Source organism: Schistocerca piceifrons, chromosome 8 (assembly GCF_021461385.2).
Source record: "Schistocerca piceifrons isolate TAMUIC-IGC-003096 chromosome 8, iqSchPice1.1, whole genome shotgun sequence".
Taxonomy (NCBI): domain Eukaryota; kingdom Metazoa; phylum Arthropoda; class Insecta; order Orthoptera; family Acrididae; genus Schistocerca; species Schistocerca piceifrons.
In genome coordinates, this window is record NC_060145.1 from 54,509,094 (window position 1) to 54,533,810 (window position 24,717).

Here is a 24,717-nt window from a genome sequence, read left to right on the forward strand (position 1 = left end):
AAATAACAATATCGTGTTGGGACGAAGTTAATTGGGAGAATACTGACGAGGAAGATGAATTACCAGAGGCATGCACAACGAATGTAGGAAGAAAGGACGAAGTAATGAGTATTGCAGAGCTATTTGAGATGGAAACCAGGGAAAGCGAAGTCGATAGAAGTTGAAAATAAGTTACTAGAGGGCACACAACCCAACGTATATAATGAAGGAAGTTATGAAGTGATAATTAGAGCATTTAGATACGATTATGTGGAAGTAGCGACAAAGAAGGAGAAGATAGACGAGGATGAGGAAAAAGTAGAGGATGTTGAAGAAAGCGTAAATGAAGGAAGAAATAGAGAAGAGGAAATAAAAGAGAGAGAAGTAGCAGTCGAAGCTTATCCTACAGAAAGTTCGAATTTACAAGGGAAATTCCTAAAAAGACTCCTGTATGATTCAGTGGAGGATTCGTTGATGCAAGAAGAAGAAGAACAGAAGCAAGCCTTTCAAATTCAACCAATTGTGAAGGCCATGGTAAAGCATATCCCAGTCAATATTGTAATTGATAGCGGAAGTGAACTGACTGCGATCTCAGAAAATTTATTCATGCAGTGTAATGCCAATGAGGGATTGCCAGTTCTGAAAACACGTAAGATTAAAGTAAGAGGTCCTATTAGAAACAATGCTGCGGAAGTTACGAGACAAACAAGGTTAACTCTTTCGTGTCAAGGTCTAAAGATCGAAGCCAAGTTCGTGATTATACCTAAACTAACTGTAGATTTGATTATAGGTGCAGATTTTTTAAATGAGAGACGAGCGATAATAGATATGGGGAAAGGTAGCGTAACATTCGGGAATGTCACACTTCTCTTTGAGCAAAAGCTAAAATTAGAAGAAATACCAGTTATAAACAAACAATTAAGAATGACGCGAGATAAAGAGGATGAAGAATTAGAATGGTATGCCCGAAAGAGGGAATCGCCTCAACTCATGTTAGAAGTCCATAAAGAAATCGAAGAAAAACTGCAAAAAGTTCAAGGTATTTCGGAACACAGTAAAAGAGAATTAGAGGGTATTTTACGAGATAAAGCAGAGGTATTTTTACCTAAGACTGGCAGTATTAAGCACTTTCAGTACAAGTTTGAAGTAAAACAGCACAAACCATTTAGAGTGCCACCCTATACAATCCCATTAAGCTACAGGAATAAAGTATTCCAGGAGATATCTAAAATGTTAGATGACGATATTATTGAACCAGCTACCTCCACATATAACAGCCCGCTCCATATTGTACAAAAACGAGATGGGAGCATCATGTTAGTGCTTGATTCCAGATAGATCAACATAATCATAATCACTGAGACAGATCGCCCAGAAAAATTAGAGGAATTGATACAAAACTTCCACGTTGCTAAGATATTTTCATCAATTGATTTACGGAGTAGTTTCTGGCAAATAGAATTGGCCCCAGAATGTAGAAAATTTACAGCATTTATCGTATTCGGTAGATGTTACCAGTTTAAACGATTGCCATTTGGTTTAAACATATCATCAGCAGCGTTTATTAGGGGATTTAATACTATACTCAGTCCTGAAATTTTACAAAAAATTACTTGTTATGTTGACGATGTGATTACAGCAGAACCCTCTTGGGAACATCACAACGACACATTAAATCAGTTTTTACAGATCATGAAAGAGCATGGGGTCACAGTAAATATAACAAAATCCAAATTTGGAAGGCGAGAGGTCAAATTTCTAGGACACATAATTTCCGAGAAAGGGGTAATGCCCGACCCAGAAAAACTAATGGCAATCAAAGAATTCTGTACTCCATATAATAAGAAAACTCTCAGAGGATTTCTAGGTCTCACCAGATTCTATAAAAAATTTATTTGAATCGACTCTCTCGCAACACCACGCCTATGTGCATTGACTGGAAAAAACACGCCATGGGTATGGGATCAACAAGCCAATGAAGAATTTTTAAAAGTGAAAAACGCCCTAACAACAGCACCGATTTTAGCACATCCTGATCTAACACAAAATTTTTGTATGGCCACTGATAGCGCGAAAACAGGTTTAGGAGTTGTTTTATCCCATGAATACAAACAGGCAGGGCTAAGATCATATAGAACAATTGCATTTGCCAGTCGGGTACTTACAAAAAGCGAGAAAAACTATTCAATCGCGGAGCTGGAAGCATTGGCCATTGTATGGGGCTTCCAACGTTTTCGATACTTCCTATTCGGAAGAAAAACAAAAGTATACACTGACCACAAAGCATTAGAATTTCTGTTATCCGCCAAACTAACTCATAGAAGGTTAGCCAGATGGATGTTAATCCTACAAGAATTTGACTTCACTATTACACACATACCAGGCCCAGCGAATGTATTTAGCAGATGCTTTATCACGATGTCCACAGGGTGCATCCAATAACATAGGTTTGGAAGCAGCAGAAGACCAGTTTACAATGTACTATATGAAACAAGTACCTTTCGAAAACTACATTACGACAGCACTGAAATACATAGGCAAAGAACAGGACAAGGATCCCGAAATACTAGGAATCAAACACAAGTGGAGAAGTAAGGATTTTCCGGACATTTGACAGCACTATCTCGTAAAAAAACAATGTTTTATTTTTTAGACGAAATGTTGCAACGAATGAATGGTTAATTTATATCCCAGATGAACTAATTAATAAGTACATATGGTATACACATTTAAGTAATGGCCACTTTGGACCAAAGAAATGCTTTTTAAAAATAAAACAAACAAGCCATTTTCGTAATATGGAAGGACGAATTAGAACAGTATTAGTCAAATGCAAAAAATTTATGAGGGCTAAACATGTCACTTTCCAAACCAAACCACCTATGTTTCCAATAATCCCTAAAAGATTAAAACAAATAGCTGCAACAGATTTGATGGGGCCCCTCCCACGCACAAAAAATGGATATATTTTCATATTTGTCGTTTTGGAACTTACTTCTAAATATGTTACCTTGACACCACTAAAATGGGCAACAGGTCTTACTATAAGTAAAGCATTTAGACAAGATTTTCTCAGACAAGTAGGTCGAGTGGAACGAATAATTTCGGATAATGGCCCACAATACAAATCAGTGTGATGGCAGAACACATTAAAACAACATAAAATAAAACCCATCTACATATCTAAGTACAAACCTAGCGTAAATCCAGCAGAACGATCTATGAAGGACATAGGCACTTTATGCCTATTATATTCAGGCAAAAGACGCAACACTTGGGATATATACCTTAAAGATTTTCAAGAAGTAATAAATGAAATGCCACATAGCACTACACTACTTCCTCCAGTTACTGTACTTAAAAATATTGAACCCAAAACATAACCAGAGAAAATGTTATATTTCCTATTGTACCACGTAGACAGCACAAACAAGTCATAGCAACAGCACTCTCCAACATCCGAAAGGCAGCCATTAAGAGAAAAGAAAGAGGAGATAGAACAGCAATTAAAAGAACATTCTCAGTAGGCCAGAAAGTATTTGTGAAAACACACCATCTCTCCAGAAAACAGAAACACAAAATACATAAGTTTTACGCTGCATACAAAGGACCTGTCATAATTAGCCGAATTCCTCATGATAATGCTGTGGAACTAATGAACCCAAAAACAAGCAAAACCTTAGGACTTCACCATGTGAGCCATATCAAAAAGTTTGAAGATTAATTTTATTACTGGTAAATAATCAGCACAATATTTCAAGATTATGTTGCAGATAAGATCATCAGGAGAAAGAAGAATGAAGACAGAGGGAGGTAGGAAAAAGAAAGTAGTTTCAATGAAAACAAAAACAAAAATAACACCAATAGTACCATAGATTAAGGTGAAGGGCTAAAGCGTAGATAGTCTAACAGCATTAAAAACTAAAATGCTATACACCACGACACTACACAAAAATAAAAAACGAATTTGAGGTTTCTTGTAGATGTTAAGACTCAAAATATCATAGAATTGTAACATGGAAAGGGCGCCAAAATTTGTAAAGCTTTTAAGAAGGCGTAAAACAATGTAGGTACTAGACATATGTTAGATGATTATAAGTAAAACTTTTTGTAAGAACCATTGTAAAAACTCCAGCAAGGACGAGATGCAACAACCCACAAGTTGCAACGCGAGAAGTGTCAAGAAAGGAAAGGACATAATTAGCAAGACATGATTCCTACAAGGCAGAAGCGTCGAGGGAAGGGAAAGGACAGCGAGACCAACAGAGGGCTCTTGTATCAGAAGTGGACAATAAATCTGCCCACTAAGCGGAACCCTGCTGGGACAGAACACGGAACCACACAGTGACGGAACCCTGCAGAGACACGACACGACACCGAACGCCAGAAGGGTCTCCGAACGCGGAGTGAGAAAAAAACGGCCCGACGAGAAGACTGCTTGGGCAAGCCACCACTGGCAAAAAAATATGTGTAAAAGTCACACTACTGCTATTAAACAGCACACTGATGCACGAAACTGAAGAAAACTTCCACAAAGTAAAAATGACACTTCCAAACAATTTACCAAACTGTTACTAGGAGGAGAACTTCAAAGCGACTGGTTATCAATAAATATTTCCATATCCTGCCCAGAGAAGAACCAAGAATCAAGTAAGAAGCAGAGAAAAAGCAGGAAGAATAGAAGTTGAAGATTCGCAAGATTGAGACCAAGAAAGAAGATGGGTGAAGAATATACGACATACCTTCCCAAATCCCTATCCTATTGTAAACTAGTCGTCTGCGAAGTATTACAACGAAAAACGACCGCTTTCAGCGACACATAACGATGACTTTCACGCATACAAAGCCAGTAAACCACGAGATTCTGCACTCACAACTCTATTCCATTATGAGACCTCCACAACAGCAACACACACTTGCAAAGCCAACAAGGAACAACGAACGAAGCTGTACATCAATTACTTGCCGACATCCATCTCGCTCAAATCCATCACCTTCGTGCAAAAAACATTCGCCACCTCATGCTTAAACATTCATAGGGTTGTATGAATGTGTGAAATCAAATTATGTGATGTAGGAATAGTGCAAAAGAAACATGTGAAAAACTAAATAAGTTAAGCACACCAGACAGCTAATAAACTACAAAATAACAGTCATTGACTATGGACTTAAGTAAAAAATAGACAATCGCAAAAATTAAGTAATTAGTTCTGAAATGGACAGTATATAAAGAACAAAGGTAAGGCATAATAAACACTAAAACTTTATGCCACTTATTTTCCCCTCATAAAAATAAAAGAATAATTATATTTTACTTATTTTCTCCTTATAAAAACAAAGAATAAAGAATTATCTTGTTGGATGTTTTCCCTTCTTTTTTTTTACATTTATACCATTTGTTAGGATAATATCACAATACTTATGTATGTATATTTCTTTGTCAAAGCAATTCTTGGAAATAATTCTTATTTGTTAGTGTAACAATGTTGAAATGAGTGTCTAGAAACAAAAACATTTTACTTGTACATGATATTTAGAAAATGTGTTAGGAATAGATTTTACTTAATTACTACTTCTATAAAAACAATATTTCTAAGAAAATCGAAGTGAAAGACTCCTCACTTTCGATAACAAACTTCTTAAAAAACAAACTTCACAATTAAATAAAGAAAGAAAATAATAAAAAAAATAATAATTATAATAGAATAAAAATATTCTTCCCTTGTCAATTTAAACATATTTTTAATAATAATGTGGAACAATATAAAAATATAAATTAAAATACAAACTAGCATAGAACAAAATAATGTGGCTGAACAGTAGGCAACAAAATTTAGATAACGGATTAATTTTTGACAACGATTCAATCATTGCCTAACTTCAGCACAAAAATTAAGTTCGAATGGTGGTGATATGTAAGGTGTCAGGCAAATCCAACACCTTCCATGAAAACCCTGACATGATAAGCAAATCCAGTCGTATGTCACATAGCTCCGAATAAATCGTGACATTAAATTAACCAAAGTAATACGAGTAACGAGTGAGTAAATGGAATACCACAAACTAACACAAGAATGCCTAAATGCATGTCACACCTTCCCACCGTGAGACAGACGCAGTTCCAAAGAGAGAAACGAGAACAGAAGCCGAGAGCAGAACCGTGTTAAGCTGAAGGCCCTACGATAAGGGACGGACACCCACGTCGCCAGCTAACCGCTAGGACCACCCCCCAGCCCATGTTAAAAGCTAGAGCCTTCCAGAAGAACAGTATAGATCTTACAATAACACAAAAAGTGTTACCCCAACCGCAAGTTTTAGCGTGAGACTTTCTCGCGTCTCTGTTACGTCAGGACCACCCCCCAGCCCATGTTAAAAGATATAGCCCTCCAGAAGAACAGTATAGATCTTACGATAACACTAAAAGGACCACACCAGCTGCAAGTTGTAGCGTGAGACTTTTTCGCGTCTCTGTTACGTTGCAAAGTTTAAAAACATTGCTCCACCACGAAAAGTATAACGTTTCTCATTGGATGGAGAGAATTTTTGTAGGCGGAGCTTAAGGTTAACATTGAGACCCTGATTGCTCAGAAGAAAACACAGCCAGATAGTTTTTTTAAACCAACTTCGGTAAATTGTAGTAAGGAGAAGTTAGGAGGGGGTTGCTTCCGAGACGGCGAGGTGAGCGGAGCTGTGCTGCCCGCCGCCCCCTGACGAAAACCGATAAGGTAATGAACGAACGCAATGCCACATAACAGCGCATAAAGCTTCACTCAGAACTGCAGAAGTCTCATCTGTTACACCCCCTTTTTGCGTAATACTAGTGTCGATCGTCAATTAAAGCTCATGGTGTTCACATTTGCCACTTGAAGTAAGAATCTGAAACGCGATGATTTTTCTGTTATATAGTTATTGAGAAGCCACATCAGCCACTGTAACTTACGACAAGTTAGATAAGTAATTAAAGATAATTGAGGGTCACTGTAGACCATTTTGATAGCTTTCTCTCTTGCGATACTTAATTTAAACCTAGATTATAGATGTGATATGGCATAGGTCATCCTTCGATCCATTTTAGAACTTGGAAACACATTCTGGGAATATTCTTTCACATTTTTGTTGAACGCAGTTGGTTTTTATCATTCTGTACTAAAACAGTTCCTTTTATCAATAGTGCAATTTATAAACAATGTTTTGTGTGTAGAATAAAATTTCCAATGATAAACTTAACTGCTTTTTCGTCGTTATTGTACCAGCTAACTAAAAATAGGAAAGCCTTGAACCCCTTCCACTAAATTTAGTTAGTATTAAGATTCTTTTACAGGGAATCCAGTGGAGCTGACGCTGAAATCATTAAGTATTTGGTTATATTATCGCTAGTCTCACTGAACTCTTCTGAACTCTACATGTCATGTGTGGCCTGGCGTCTCCTTACCAGCAACAGGTCCCAGGTTCAAACTTGTCAATTCCCTAAAAAACACGCTCAGAGCGTCGTTGCGCGAAAGTGGTAGGGAGACACGACTTAGAACAAACAGACACCACGCAGAATATTAGATTGTAATTATTATTTATTCAGTTTAGCCCAGTTATCTTTAGCCTTTTAATGTGAACACACTTTCACAACATTTAAAAAGCATGTACGAGGCGTATTTTTTAAGTAAGTACCGTTTGAAAATGGAAGAGGATGTAGATGAAGATGAAATGGAAGATATGATACTGCGTGAAGAGTTTGACAGAGCACTGAAAGACCTGAGTCGAAACAAGGCCCTGGGAGTAGACAACATTCCATTAGAACTACTGATGGCCTTGGGAGAGCCAGTCCTGACAAAACTCTACCATCTGGTGAGCAAGATGTATGAGAGAGGCGAAATACCCCAAGACTTCAAGAAGAATATAATAATTCCAATCCCAAAGAAAGCAGGTGTTTACAGATGTGAAAATTACCGCACTATCAGTTTAATAAGTCACAGCTGCAAAACACTAACGCGAATTCTTTACAGACGAATGGAAAAACTGGTAGAAGCTGACCTCGGCGAAGATTGGTTTGGATTCCGCAGAAATGTTGGAACACGTGAGGCAATCCTGACCCTACGACGTATCTTAGAAAATAGACTAAGGAAAGGCAAACCAATGTTTCTAGAATTTGTAGACTTAGAGAAAGCTTTTGACAATGTTGACTGGAATACTCTCTTTCAAATTCTAAAGGTGGCAGGGTAAAATACAGGGAGCGAAAGGCTATTTACAATTTGTACAGAAACCAGATGGCAGTTATAAGGAGGGGCACGAAAGGGAAGCAGTGGTTGGGAAGGGAGTGAGACAAGGTTGCAGCCTATCCCCGATGTTATTCAATCAGTATATTGAGCAATCAGTAAAGGAAACAAAATAAAAATTCAGAGTAGGAATTAAAATCCATGGCGAAGAAATAAAAACTTTGAGATTCGCCGATGACGCTGTAATTCTGTCAGAGACAGCAAAGGACCTGGACAGTGTCTTGAAAGGAGGATATAAGATGAACATCAACAAAAGCAAAAGGAGGATAGTGGAATGTAGTCAAATTAAATCGGTTGATGCTGCAGGGATTAGGTTAGGAAATGAGACGCTTAAAGTAGTAAAAGAGTTTTGCTATTTGGGGCGCAAAATAATTGATGATGGTCGAAGTAGAGAGGATATAAAATGTAGACTGGCAATGGCAAGGAAAGCGTTTCTGAAGAAGAGAAATTTGTTAACATCGAGTATAGATGTAAGTGTCAGGAAGTCGCTTCTGAAAGTATTTGTATGGAGTGCAGCCATGTATGGAAGAGAAACGTGGATGATAAATAATTTAGACAAGAAGAGAATAAAAGGTTTCGAAATGTGGTGCTACGGAAGAATGCTGAAGATTAGATGGGTAGATCGCAAAACTAATGAGGAGGTATTGGATAGAATTGGGAAGAAGAGAAATTTGTGGCACAACTTGACTAGAAGAAGGGAGTGGTTGGTGCGGTATACCCTGAGGCATCAAGGGATCACCAATTTAGTATTATTGGAGGGAAGCGCGGAGGGTGAAAATCGTAGAGGGAGAGCAAGAGATGAATACACTAAACCGATTCAGAAGTACGTACTGGGAGATGAAGAAGCTTGCACACGATAGAGTACCATGGAGCGCTGCATCAAACCAGCCTCTGGACTGAAGACCACGACTATGTGAGAATAAGATTAAGGGCAACAAAACAGCTTGGTAAATATCGTCGATGTACCGCTGTGCTGCAAGGGTGCCTCGAACGACAACCAAAGGTGTCCTGCTATGAGAGGAAATGGCACCCTAGACCATCATTCCCAGCTGTCGGGCTGTATGACGGCCAACATCTAGGGTGGTATCCCACCGCTGTCCAGGGCCTCTCCAGACACGTGTTCGACCTGGAACTTCATTGACTGGACACCTCCACTGATGATTCTAGCTGCCCGATGAGTCTCCCCAGACAGTGGTGGGTTACCAACTGGCTGTCGACCGACATACGGCCAGACAGCCAGGAGTGATGGTGTGGGGTGCCATTTCTTTTCACAGCAGGACCCCTTGGGTTGTCATTCGCAGCAGCCTTGCAGGGCAGAGGCACGTCGGCGGATCTCTACGTCCCGTGTTGTTGTCCTTTATGACAAGCCATTCTGGGCTTATACTCTAGCAAGATATTTACCGGCCACAACATGGCGAGAAATTCTACTGCTTATCTCCGTGTTTGCCAAACCCTACCTTGGCCAGGAAGGCAGTCGAATTTGTCCGCAACTGAGAGCATTCGCAGCACTATGGGCTGTGCCCTCCAACCAGCTCGGGATTTTGATGATCTAATGCGCCTATTGGACAGAATTTGCACGATATCCCTCAGGAGCACACCCAAAAAATCTATAGGTCAATGCCGTGACGAATAACTGCTTGCATAAGGGCCAGAGGTGGACCAACGAGTTACAGACTTGCTCAATTCATGAAGCTCTTTCTTTTGAATAAATTATCCAATTTTTCTGAAACTGGGATCATTTGCATCTGTACAAGTACATGTACATCACATCTGCTGGTTTCTGTCCCATTCAGATAATTCCTTCAAATCGTCACAAGTAAACCTATCAGCACTGCTATGTATATCATCAGGAGGAAAGGTACGTTCTGTGAAGGGTGATAGTATTGGTGATTCTGGACAAAAAACTTTCTTAAAAACTTATGCCCTTTTCTTAGCTGTATCTGAATGACGCTGTTTGAGAATCAGCAACAGTTTAGCGTCTTTTAGGCTAAAAAAATTGTTCAAATGGCTCTGAGCACTACGGGACATAACTTCTGAGGTCATCAGTCCCCTAGAACTTAGAACTACTTAAACCTAACTAGCCTAAGGACATCACACACATCCATGCCCGAGGCAGGATTCGATCCTGCGACCGTAGCGGTCGCGCGGTTCCAAACTATAGCTCCTAGAACCACTCGGCCACTCTGGCCGGCGTATTTTCCTACTTATTTGAAGTTAGTGCCGCTAAATATTTTACTTTTGTACTGCTGTTTATGACTATATGTGTGAGCGGACACTAAGGAGGAACTTCTCGCTCGTATTTTACATGTGTGTGCTCAAGTACAGGACAGAATGAATGAAGCTCACATCAGCAACACAGTAGCTCCTTTAAAAGTGCTGCAAAATGCATTGCAGTTGACGGTGGACTTTTTGAACATACTTTCTGAGGAAATGTGCATAATGTAACAAAATACTAAATCACAATGTTTCATTTTCTCTGCGTTTCCCCAGAAAATGTTAAGAACGAGACATATGTTCACATGACGTCATTGATTAAAAATCACTAATACTACTACCCTTCAAAGGTTGTGCTTATCCTCCTGACTCACCCTATGTCTCTAAACGTTCAGCTAACACAGAAAGAAACAAACTCGTGACATAACCTAGCAATATCGAAAGCAAGTTTGTGGGTGAAGGGTGAAACAGGAATTACTGTTGTCAACAGCATGCTCCGTGATTGAATGGAAGAAGTTTTTTGCCGAACAAGACACAAACAGGATACCATTGATATCTGCACTGCTGTGCAGATATCTTCAGTGCAATGCAGTAAGGAAATCAAATAATATGCGATTACTCTGTAACGCGCCACCGGACAATACGGATCCATTATACGGGCTGTTTAAAAAATAACGACCTTGTTTAGGACGATAATAATTACGAAACATGTGACGTGCGGGCAAGGAAATGGGTGCTGTTTGAGTGAGCGTGCCCTGGAGTTTCAGAAAATCACCGTTAGGTGTCAGTTAATGCGTCTTCTCAGTTCGCAGCCAGTCAGAAGTGAGATGGCGTCCGCTCAACTGTATGCATTTTCTGTGTTGCAGTTTGCAAAGAGTGAGTCAGCAGTTTCGGCCCAGCGTGCATTTCGCTGGCATTTTGGTATTGATCCGTCTGCACCCACAAATATTTGTAGTTGGTATCGCCAATCTAAAGAGATAGGATGCTTGTGAAAAGATAAGAGTCGGCCTTCCACTTCTGATGGCATAGTGGAGTGAATTCGGCAAACGTTTGAGCGGAGCCCACTGAAGTCTACTCGCTGCGCAAGCAGAGCTGACACTGTCTTATATTACTCACTGGCGACTCGTAAGGTGTCGTTTGGTCTATGAACCATACAGATTAAGCCGTAAGAATAAGAAACGGAAACCATATTTGTTAAAACCAAATTCTGTAAAGAATCGTTATGGGTAGAAGCTGGATCAATTGTGTGATAAAATAGTAGAAATCCAAGATCTAGAGAAGGAATGGAAACTCTAATAGTGCAGGCTTCTGTAGAGTCTCTAGAACATCGAAATCAAATACTGATCTACTGGAAAGACGAATAGATAGATTGATGAAGAGGAACAGAAGAGGCATACCTGAAGAGGTTACAGAGCAGGGCGACTGAAAATAAGAAGGAATGTAGAACACTGTAGAAAGAATCTAAAGAACTATGTAGGAAAATTAATCAAGAAACTGGGCTGGCTTTATATTGGAAGTGGAAATAGATATCGATATTTTACAGAAATTTTGCTTTTAAAATTATGAGGAACTGAAATAATAAGGCGAAGAATGATGCAATATTAGAAGTGGTAACTAAGACGCAATGGATGGACTACTATAAAAAAACAAAAGAAGAGGAAGATATAACAGTATGGAAATGAAGGAATTAAAAGATGTGGTATTTGTAATGAAAAATAGGAAAACACCTGGCAGCAATGGAATTAGCAACGAGCTGAATACATATTAACACATGCTGAAAAATAAGACAATTCAAGAAATCTTTGAAATTTGGAACAATAACTTGAAAAAAATGAGACATAAGTAATTGCAAAAAGATTATAGGAGCATCTCTGTGCTCAGCACCGGGTATAAAATATCTTCTAAAGTAGTAACATAGACAGTAGTAGTAACTGTCGAAATTTTTCTGATACAAGGCCAAACGGGTTTGAGGGAAAGTTGATCATGCACAGCCAATAAGTTCAATGTTAGACAAATAACTGAGAAATAGGAAGAGTGCAATAGAAACGTACTTTTATCATTCGTAGAATATGTGAAAGCTTTCGATAAAGTGCATAGGAAAAGCTATCAGAGATAATAAACATGCTTTTGTACATAATAAAGACAGTAGAAAGCATGTAACGAGGATCAGAAATCGACACTGCAGAAACTGGAAAATCTAAGACCAGGACAAATTTCGGAGTAAAATAAGGATACAGTTTGTCTCCAATTCTTTTTAATATTTATGCTAAATATACTGAGGCAATAGATAAGTAAATTAACTTTTTATACTTGTGACTTCAACAGCGGGAATTATTGTATGACTTTATACTTTCCTGACTGCCGATAGCAGGAACACTCTCCAAAGAGCTACCATATTTTATCCAAAAAGGGCTCAGTTATAAAGATATTGTTATCTTCAAAGAAAACAAAACTTATGGTTTTCATTAACCAGGAGTCAATTCACGGAAAAATAACAGTAAATAATCAAAAAACAGAAAAGTAAACTCGTTCAACTTCTTAGGAAATACCATCTCATTCGTGACAGAAGGGGACGTACAAAAGGAAGTGGAAAGACTGAATTACATTAGTGGAACAATCTACAGAACCCTCAGAACTAAATTAAGAAAGTAAGTTCTACTGAACTCACACAAAACAATGTCGGCACCAACAATAACATATGGAAATGAGTTGAGGACTAACAAAAATAAATGATTCCTAAGATGAGTAGCTGGGTACACTCCGACAAGAAGAGGAATGTTAATATCAGACAGGAATTGAGAATTGGGAACGACAATCTGAAACGAGGAACTTAAGGAACACAGGAGCAACTCGAAGGACAACGTCACAGGAACAGAATACCAAAGTTAATGATGAATTATTACACAGTGGGCAGACCTTTAGGAAGACGGAGGAAAAGATGGAAAGATCAGTAATTTCAACAAAGAGAACGTAATAGGCAAATGCCTAAGATTTTTGCAGAAAGAAGAAGAAGAACTGTTGCTCATCAAATTACTGATTATTAATCATCAGTGCATTAGAAAAACAACAAAATTGCTTTGCTGCTGAGAAAGACAGATTTACCGCCCGCGGTGGTCTCGCGGTTCTAGGCGCGCAGTCCGGAACCGCGCGACTGCTACGGTCGCAGGTTCGAATCCTGCCTCGGGCATGGATGTGTGTGATGTCCTTAGGTTAGTTAGGTTTAAGTAGTTCTAAGTTCTAGGGGACTGATGACCACAGCTGTTAAGTCCCATAGTGCTCAGAGCCATTTGAACCAAAGACAGATTTACGAAGGAATATACTTAAACAGAGATGTTTTTAATCAAAGCCAGGACCTCTCTTAAGACACGGCATTGAAAATGGAAAGAACTAAGACAGCAAACTAAAGAAATTAGGGAAAAGCAATAAATGGAAAGGCAAAGAACTTCGGAAAGAGGGTCTGTGAATGGAGCAGGAAGTCGGATGAATGAAGCTGGCGACCTCCACTACGGACCATTCTGAGGCTAGCTGGCTGTAGTAAAGACGTAGGTAAGTAGATGGGTAACTGACCTTTGGGTGTCAGGGTTGTCGTCCTCCTGTACAGAGGCGAGAGCGTCCGGGTGTGGAGCGGCAGACGAGGACGCTGTCCTGAAGGGGCGCGTCAGTCTGGGGACAGCGCGAAGCGGAGTGTGACGGCCGCGATGCTTCATCTGATAAAGGCCACACTCACACGTGGCCGTCATCTCTTCGGTTTATCTGCAGGCATGATGTGTAGAGGGCATTCTCCGCTCGCCAGATCGCGTCAGCCACTCACAAAGCCAGGGCAGTAAACTCCCCTCTCGAAAGATACCGTCGCCTAACAGAGAGTGTTGTCATACTCCCCTTCGGTCTATGGTGAGGTAGTGGCGTTACACTTCGGCTGCCCGCCGCTTCCGCTAACAAATGAAGCCCAATAGAAGTCGTGCCCCAGCTTGTAGCCTTAGAAGCAGGTGACTCGATCCTACTTGCGAGTGCTAATGAAGCAGTCACTTTGATTAATAGATGTAGGTGAACAGGAAGCACACTACCACAAACACAACAACGGGAAGAGCCAAAATTCGACTATTCAATCAAAAATATTCTATATTCAGTAATTGCAAGGGGATGAATATTAAGCACTGTAATAAGGAGGAAAGAGTGCCCTAACGTTCAATACTAAGCTCACGTGATGTTGTTGTTGTTGTTGTGGTCTTCAGTCCAGAGACTGGTTTGATGCAGCTCTCCATGATAGTCTATCCTGTGCAAGCTTCTTCATCTCCCAGTGCCTACTGCAACCTACATCCTTCTGTATCTGTTTAGTGTATTCATCTCTTGGTCTCCCTCTACGATTTTTACCCTCCACACTGCCCTCCAATACTAAATTGGTGATCCCTTGATGGCTCAGAACATGTCCTACCAACCGATTCCTTCTTCTAGTCAAGCTGTGCCACAAACTTCTCTTCTCCCCAATCCTATTCAATACCTCCTCATTAGTTATATGATCTACCCATCTAATCTTCAGCATTCTTCTGTAGCACCACATTTCGAAAGCTTCTATTCTCTTCTTGTCCAAACTATTTATCGTCCATGTTTCACTTCCATACATGGCTACACTCCATACCAATACTTTCAGAAACGACTTCCTGACACTTAAATCTATACTCGATGTTAATAAATTTCTCTTCTTCAGAAACGCTTTCCTTGCCACTGCCAGTCTACATTTTATATCTCCTCTACTTCGACCATCATCAGATATTTTGCTCCCCAAATAGCAAAACTCCTTTAATACTTTAAGTGTCTTATTTCCTAATCTAATTCCCTCAGCATCACCTGATTTAAAGAAACTACATTCCATTATCCTCGTTTTGCTTTTGTTGATGTTCATCTTATATCCTCCTTTCAAGACACTGTCCACTCCGTTCAACTGCTCTTCCAAGTCCTTTGCGGTCTCTGACAGAATTACAGCGTCATCGGCGAACCTTAAAGTTTTTATTTCCTCTCCATGGATTTTAATACCTACTTCGAATTTTTCTTTCGTTTCCTTTACTGCTTGCTCAATATACAGATTGAATAACATCGGGGACAGGCTACAACCCTGTCTCACTCCCTTCCCAACCACTGCTTCCCTTTCATGTTCATCGACTCTTATAACTGCCATCTGGTTACTGTACAAATTGTAAATAGCCTTTCGCTCCCTGTATTTTACCCCTGCCACCCTCAAAATTTGAAAAGGAGTATTCCAGTCAACATTGTCAAAAGCTTTCTCTAAGTCTACAAATGAAAGGAACGTAGGTTTGCCTTTCCTTAATCTAGCTTCTAAGATAAGTCGTGTGGTCAGTATTGCCTCACGTGTTCCAACATTTCTGCAGAATCCAAACTGATCTTCCCCGAGGTCGGCTTCTACCAGTTTGTCCATTCGTCTGTAAAGAATTCGCGTTAGTATTTTGCATCCGTGACTTATTAAACTGATAGTTCGGTAATTTTCACATCTGTCAGCACATGCTTTCTTTGGGATTGGAATTATTATATTCTTCTTGAAGTCTGAGGGTATTTCGCCTATCTCATGCATCTTGCTCATCAGATGGTAGAGTTTTGTCATGACTGGCTCTCCCAAGACTGTCAGTAGTTCTAATGGAATGTTGTCCTCTCCCGGGGCCTTGTTTCGACTTAGGCCTTTCAGTGCTCTATCAAACTCTTCACGCAGTATCGTATCTCCCATTTCATCTTCATCTACATCCATTTCCATAATATTGTCCTCAAGTACATCGCCCTTGTATAGACCCTCTATATACTCCTGCAACCTTTCTGCTTTCCCTTCTTTGCTTAGAACTGGGTTTCCATCTGAGCTCTTGATGTTCATACAAGTGGTTCTCTTATCTCCAAAGGTCTCTCTAATTTTCCTGTAAGCAGTATCTATCTTACCCCTAGTGACATAAGCCTCTACATCCTTACATTTGTCCTCTAGCCATCCCTGCTTAGCCATTTATCACTTCCTGTCGATCTCATTTTTGAGACGTTTGTATTCCTTTCTCCCTGCCTCATTTACTGCATTTTTATATTTTCTCCTTTCATCAATTAAATTCAATATTTCTTCTGTTACCCAAGTATTTCTACTAGCCCTCGTCTTTTTACCTATTTGATCCTCTGCTGCCTTCACTACTTCATCTCTCAAAGCTACCCATTCTTCTTCTACTGTATTTCTTTCCCCCATTCCCGTCAATTGTTTCCGTGTGCTCTTCCTGAAACTCTGTACAACCTCTGGTTTAGTCAGTTTATCCAGGTCCCATCTCCTTAAATTCCCACCTTTTTGCAGTTTCTTCAGTTTTAATCTACCGTCCATCAACAGATTGTAGTCAGAGTCCACATCTACCCTGGAAATGTCTTACAATTTAAAACCTGGTTCCTAAATCTCTGTCTTACCACTATATAATCTATCTGAAACCTGTCACTATCTCCAGGCTTCTTCCACGTATACAACCTACTTTTATGTTCACATGCTATCAAGTATAATTTAAGAGTTAGAAAAATGTAAACAATGAAATCTCTGTAAGGCTAACACGAGCGGGCGGGCTAGCGAGCGAACGAGCAAGAGAGAGAGAGAGAGAGAGAGAGAGAGAGAGAGAGAGAGAGACGCTAACAGTGAGAAACAACAGTGGAGCATGATGGTGCATTGCCTAGCCTGTAGGCAGCTCGACGTGTGATGGCGGCTGGTGGTTGTCCACGATATTCTGTGTCATGGAACCAGAAGCTGAGTGTTGATGGCTCCAGGAGACCAACAAAAGGGAGGATGAATGTCCAGCTGGGACATACTTCAAAACGCAGTCCCAGTAGTAACAGCAAGCAAAATTTTCTATTACCACCCTAAATGGGAGTACTACAAAAAGCTATGTCACATATTACCAAGGAGTTCTAAGGGCATACTATAGGTGTGGTTAGGTTTATTTTTTTTATTTACAGTATTCCCCAGGTATGTATTTATTCCAGTTCTATTCGTCCTTCTCCTCCCACCCCCCACTACCCCCTCACTACGCATTTCCTCCACCCACATCTCTGTCCATCTTCGCTTTCCTCTCCCCATCTCCTCCCCCCCTCCCACTTCACTCTGTCCATCTTCTGTTCAGTTTCTCTGTCCATCTAGTCTTCCTCTCCCACTTTCATCTGTCCATCTTCAGTTTCTCTGTCCATCTAATCCTCCCACTCTCTGTCCATCTTCTCCTCTCCCCCCACTTCTCTCTGCCCACCTACTCTTCAGGTTCTCTGTCCATTTTCTCACCCTCATCTCTGCCGATATAGCCCTCATCCTCTCAGTCTATCTCCTCCTTCCTCCCACTTCCATCTGTCCATCTCCAGTTTCTCTGTGCATCTCCTTTTCCCCCCGTCTGTCCATCTTGTACCCTCCCCCCACTTCTCTCTGGCCATATTCTCTTCAGGTTCTCTATCCATTACCTCACTCTCATCTCTGCCCATCTAGTCCTCATCTTCTCAGTCCACCTTCTCCTCCACTCCCTCTTCCATGTGTCCATCTTCAGTTTCTCTGTCCATTTCCCCTCCCCCTCTCTCCATCTCCTCCTCCTCTCGCACTTCTCTCTGTCCATCTTCTGTTCAGTTTCTCTGTCCATCTTTTCTTCCCCTCCCACTTCCATGTGTCCACCTTCAGTGCCTCTGTCCATTTCCCGCTCCCCCTCTTTCTCCATCTCCTCCTATCCTTCCTCTCTCTCTACATCTTCTCTTCAGTTTCTCTGTCCATTTCCTCACCCTTATCTCTGTCCATCTCCTCCTCCCTTTCTTCAGTTTCTCTGTCCATTTCCTCACCCTCATTTCTGTCTATCTCCTCCTTCCCCCACCTTCAGTGAATCTCATCCTGCACTCCCCCTTCTATCTGTCTTCCTTTTCTTCACTCTTTCTGTCCATTTTGTCCTATGTCTATCTATCTACTGCTCCACCTATCAGTCCATCTCCTTCTCCTTCTTTTCATTGTTCATCTTCTGCTCTTCCATTTCTCTGTCCGTTTTCTCCCCCTTCTCTGTCTACCTCATTCTCCCTCATATTTGTGCCCATGTCCTTCCTCCTCCTCTCTGTCTGTCCATCTCTTCCATGCTCATTCTCTTACCACCATACTACACCCACCTCAACAAGTTGCTGGTTCTTATACTCATACTAATTCTTAACAGACAGTAAGTAATGTGTGTACCAAGTTTGTCTGAAATCGACCCAGGAGTTGAGGAGCAGTTTTACATCCGGGGCTTTGCTCCCATACGCACATGTCACATATATCTCACATATTTTCAAAAAATTCACATGTATTTGTACATTGGTTTCATCTATCTTTAGCGAATTTTGCCCTGCAGTATAGTTTTCTCGTAGCCCAATATTTTTGACGTATCTCCTGAACTACGTGTCATAGGATAATATAATTTTGTGGCGCATTCAGCAGCATGTGTGGATACTGAATGTGAAATGTTTTGCGACTAGAGTTTATAACAAAGAAGTAATAAATTTAAAAGTCACGCGTGTTGCGGCAGTTTCCCACACATGTCAGTGTTCATGATCACATCTCTTGGATTATGTGTCGTAAAATGATATAACTTTGTAGGTAGATTCAGTGAAGTATTTGAATATAATCTGCAAAATGTGTCAGTTGCAAAGAAATAATAAATTAAGACAGTATGTCTGATGCAGCAGTTTTGGTGCACGAACAGCGAAAATGTTATAAGCGATAAACTTCATCCCTTCCATCATTTTGTGGAGATCGTCAATGGGTAAAAATTTTAGTAAAGGTTTGAAATTATTTACAAAGTTAACTGAAAATCAGTAATTGCTCTCATTCTGAAATACTGGATGAATAAAGTCTGGGTATTCACGCATCATAGGCTGCACTTCTTTATCTCCGGAATCGCAGTGCTTTTGATAGGTAAGTGGTTCTTACCTCCTTAGCGATTCTTTCCACACGGTGAATGATATGTGAACCACGTTTGGTTGAAATCGGTAAATTGGTTCCAAAATTCAAATTGCTCTGAGCGCTATGTGACTTAACATATGAGGTCATCAGTCCCCTAGAACTTGGAACTACTTAAACTTAACTAACCTAAGGACATCACACACGTCCATGAGCGAGGCAGGATTCGAACCTGCGACCGTAACGGTCGCGTGGTTCCAGACTGGGGTAAATTGGTTTAGGAGAGTATGTGTAACATACATTTTTATAATATGTGTTGATTTATTTATTCACTCAGGGATGATCTGACAATTACAAATGAGTTATCATTGCAATGGAATGAAAATAAAAAGCTCAAAAATATGCATACATGCAACAACGTAAGCATGCTTTTATGAGTACAGGGCAGGTGGTCGGCCAAGGCCAGTATTTTCCTGAAACTAAGCAGGAAAACTGTGGAAAGCCGAAATCAGGATGGCTGGACAGAGCAAACTCCGTCTTCCCGAATCTGAGAACAGTGTTTCAGCAACTGCACTGCGTCATTCATCTGGTCCCCATTGTAAAATTATCTTTGCTTCAAGTAACGAATAAAATAAACACAGATTTCATCGCGGCGTTCACGAAAGACATATGCTAGAGACTCCTGAACCATGAAAATACCGCTGTTCCACTTGTACCTACTTCGCCCTGCTCGGAAAATTGACTCCAGGCCCACAGACATGCAACCATGACCCCCGTGCACATGTCCTCTACTACGCTCACCTGAAAAACTGCACCAGCACACACACATGAAAAGTACGATTTGGGAGAATGATAAGGCATTACTATCCTGAAGTGTACGTCTAGGCAATTGATTTTCTTGTGATCATGTATTGGAATGAGATGGAATGCTGTGGTTATCTCATTTCGTTATTAACCACTGCATTGAACCATTTAAGTAATACTCAAAAGTGTAGTAAGCATTACTTATGAAGAATGTTTTGGCCATTGCCTGGCTGGTTCCAATCGCCAGCTATCTCCCAGTCATGTATCGCTGCACTCCTGGTGTCATTCCAACTTAGCTTCTCAGAGGGTCACTGCGATCTTGATGATTACCAATAATTACAGTTTGAAAGGCATTGCCTTAAAATTACGCTTACTCAGAATCACTCCTGTACAGAGGGGCGGCGGGAATAAAATTATTTCCTTATCTCTGGCGTCTTCGGGACACACACAAAATTTGGAATCAGGATTTTATTTTTATTTTAATTTCTAGCATAATTCCTTGACAAAATAAATGTAGTATTGGAAGGTCCAGGAAAGGTTCACTCCCCAGCTGCCTCTAACTGGAGAATTGCTGTCGTATAGGACTCAGCTGCCTTATGGTAATTACAACTAACCTTCATATAAACTCAGCAAGCCATCGGTATGTGGCAATAGATATTGTTTTCCTTTGGAAGCCTTCTGTCCACTTTGATGTGGGCCATCCACGATTTCCTCTCATATGCAAATTTCTTCATCCGTCTCATTGCAATAGCACTACCTGATTGTCTTCTTGGCGTGCAGTTTTTTCTGTGAACACAATAACTCTCTTCGTGGCTTTGCACAATTTTTCAGTTTAAATATTACGATAATACCATAACGCTGCTCTCCATTTCATGATCTATAAATTATATTTAAAATAAAATGTGTTATAGGGCACGTATAATTCATAACCTCCCTGTACGAAGTGAACAAAAATCCGCGAACTTTAATGGCATAGCGCTCTTTTTCGCATACTAACAGCACAAAAATTTCTGTAACAAAATTTCTTCCCATGCATATTTTCAGTAGAAACGAGACGACAGAAAAAAGCAATTTGGCAACACTGAAATCACATGTGAGACAGGTTTCTTGATTCAGTACTGTGTAACTGTGCTGCCCATATTAGTGAAGGGAGCCATCAAACTACGACAGGAAACTAGTGATTTCTATAGTAGTTTTGTTTATTGCCATAAGAAATCAAACTATGATTTATCCATTGAACCAAGTACATAAACATTTAATAAGTGGTCAAGGGAATTGAAATACGAATTATAGTCTTGGTACTCGTGGATGGACAAGTAAATGAACAAAATGAAACGGAAACTTCCTGGCAGATTAAAACTATGTGCCGGACCGAGACTCGAACTCGGGACCTTTGCCTTTCGCGGGCAAGTGCTCTACCAACTGAGCTACCCAAGCACGACTCACGCCACGTCCTCACAGCTTTACCTCTGCCAGTACCTCGTCTCCTACCTTCCAAACTTTACAGAAGCTTCAAAAATGGTTCAAATGGCTCTGAGCACCATGGGATTTAACAGCTATGGTCATCACTCCCCTAGAACTTAGAACTACTTAAACCTAACTAACCTAAGGACAGCACAAAACACCCAGTCATCACGAGGCAGAGGAAATCCCTGACCCCGCCGGGAATCGACCCGGGAACCCGGGCGTGGGAAGCGAGAACGCTACCGCACGACCACGAGCTGCGGACTTACAGAAGCTCTCCTGCGAACCTTGCAGAACTACGAGCTCTGCAAGGTTCGCAGGAGAGCTTCTGTAAAGTTTGGAAGGTAGGAGACGAGGTACTGGCAGAAGTGAAGCTGTGAGGACGGGGCGTGAGTCGTGCTTGGGTAGCTCAGTTGGTAGAGCACTTGCCCGCAAAGGCAAAGGTCCCGAGTTCGAGTCTCGGTCCGGCACACAGTTTTAATCTGCCAGGAAGTTTCATATCAGCGCACACTCCGCTGCAGAGTGAAAATCTCTTTCTGAAAAATGAAACAGGTTCGGGAATGCGGCCAATGATTGCGAGAAAGGATACCGATTTAAAGAAAAAGTCTCACCGAAGCTCGAACAAACACAAGATGGGTACAACTGGCTAGCTGTGAAAATGAGGTCTGTGAAATGGAACGCTGATGCAAACTAATAAACTTCACGTTCCCTTGTCTCGGTGGCTGCAAAGACAGCGCATGCTCACCGCTCTTAAGCTATGTGAATGTGGAAGACAGCTGCAGTAGCGGCTGAAAATTCCAAGTTCAGCTCAACCTCTGTACTCTGCTATGAGCTAGAGACATTTCTGTCACTCTCAGCAGCTCTGCCTCGAGTCCTAGAAACAGTTTGTGGTATCGCTAGGCGAAGTGTGTTCTGACTTTACTCTGCAGAAACATAGTTGGTTCCACCAGCGTCAGACTCTTGGCAGCTCATTGCAACAGCAAACATTATGAGTTCTGACCAAGTATAATTCTGTAAACAAGTTTAACAAATTCCTACTCCTCTAGACTTTGCCGTGTTTAACCAAGAAGGTATTGCCCAAAGAAGAGGGCAGAATATCTCTCCCACTACATGCGAGATTTTTAGTCAACGCCAACCAAAAGCACTGAGTGTTCATTCACGTGGGAATTCCCCCCTTCTACCAAAATAATTTCTGTGAACCAATAAGAAGATCCCTTAGTAGAATCTGAACAAACATTCCAGCAAGGTACACCAGAGTTCAACAGCTGCTCCGACACAACACTGGCCTTCACATTCGTATCTAGGTAAAGGAGGTTAAGGAATACTTTTCTCTTCTCGCGCAATGCAGTTTTTAATGAGAGCTGCCCAGCCCTCTGGACGCTTCGACTCTGCTGACAAAGCAGACTATTTACCTCCGTTCTATACAAGTGAAACAATGGATTTCAGTGACAAACAACTTTATGACTCCTTTTCCCTTCCACGAACCAGCTTAAGGCCCCTGCAAGACCACTGCAATAACAAGGCTCTCTTGCCATATCAAGGACAAAGGAGAAAAATTAAACAATTAGCAATGCAGCCACCGGCACTAACGAATATTGCTTGCAGTTTTCATGCAGCGTAAATGATTTAACTTTACCGGCTGATAGGTTCTGCATATCAAATTACACAACATGTTATGTGATAGTTTGGATGCCAACTGCCGCCGGCCGCTGTGGGAGAGCGGTTCTAGGCGCTTCGGTCCGGAATTGCGCGACCGCTACCGTCGCAGGTTCAAGTCCTGCCTCGGGCATGGATGTGTGTGACGTCCTTAGGTTAGTTAGGTTTAAGTAGTTCTAAGTTCTAGGGGACTGATTACCACAGCAGTTAAGTCCCATAGTGCTCAGAGCCATTTGAAGCATTGGGCCAACTGCCACGTAACAGTTTGAACTGTAATTGTTACGTTGAACGTTAAAAAACCGTAGTTGTAAGCCACGTACGCTTTAAAAACAGAGTTGGCCACAGAGTATTCAGAAAATAAAAATAAAAATATATAATTGCATCTAGGCCCTGAATCGAAATTGAGTGTCCTAACGCAAAACTCTACCCACTGCACTAACTGGCCAACAGAGTTCCGCAGTTCCATTACACAAGTAAATCAGGGCAGTGTAGTTAAGAACGCGGTTTTGCCTCGTCGCCAATGTTGTGGTTGGCAGGAGAGCCAACACCGTGTTACTAGAGGAAGCCGAAAGGCACGCGCCGGCCGAAGTGGCCGTGCGGCTAAAGGCGCTGCAGTCTGGAACCGCAAGACCGCTACGGTCGCAGGTTCGAATCCTGCCTCGGGCATGGATGTTTGTGATGTCCTTGAGTTGGTTAGGTTTAAGTAGTTCTAAGTTCTAGGGGACTAATGACCTCAACAGTTGAGTCCCATAGTGCTCAGAGCCATTTTTTTGAAAGGCACGCGTTTTAGCTCACGCAGGCTGGCGTGAGGTCTGGAACAGGACAAGGAAATTAGAATTCAGAAAAAACGGACGTAGCTGGTGGAATACTTAACTTAAATCCATTAATGGTGAACGTCGCTCTTGACGGTACATGATTCACATTATCTATAGTAACTGGTAATGGTGCCTTGCTAGGTCGTAGCAAATGGCGTAGCTGAAAGCTATGTTAACTATCGTCTCGGCAAATGAGAGCATATTTTGTCAGTGAACCATCGCTAGCAAAGTCGGTTGTACAACTGCTAGGAAGTCTCTCTAGGCCTGCCGTGTGGCGGCGCTCGGTCTGTAATCACTGATAGTGGCGACACGCGGGTCCGACGTATACTAACGGACCGCGGCCGATTTAAAGGCTACCACCTAGCAAGTGTTGTGTCTGGCGGTGACACCACGTTCCTCCCCCGCAAATCGGCGTACGGTTGTGGCATAAGGCTTCCGCCCGCCGTGGGGAGGACCCCATGTTGACGTATGCGACGAGGTGGGGAGCCTAACAACAGGCGAGGCTGTGCCACCCGCACCCTGCCATTCGGACCGCGGGGAGCTATGAAACGCCTGAAAACCTGCTCCAGGGTGCACGCCAACATGCGGTGTATGCGCCCACAGAGAG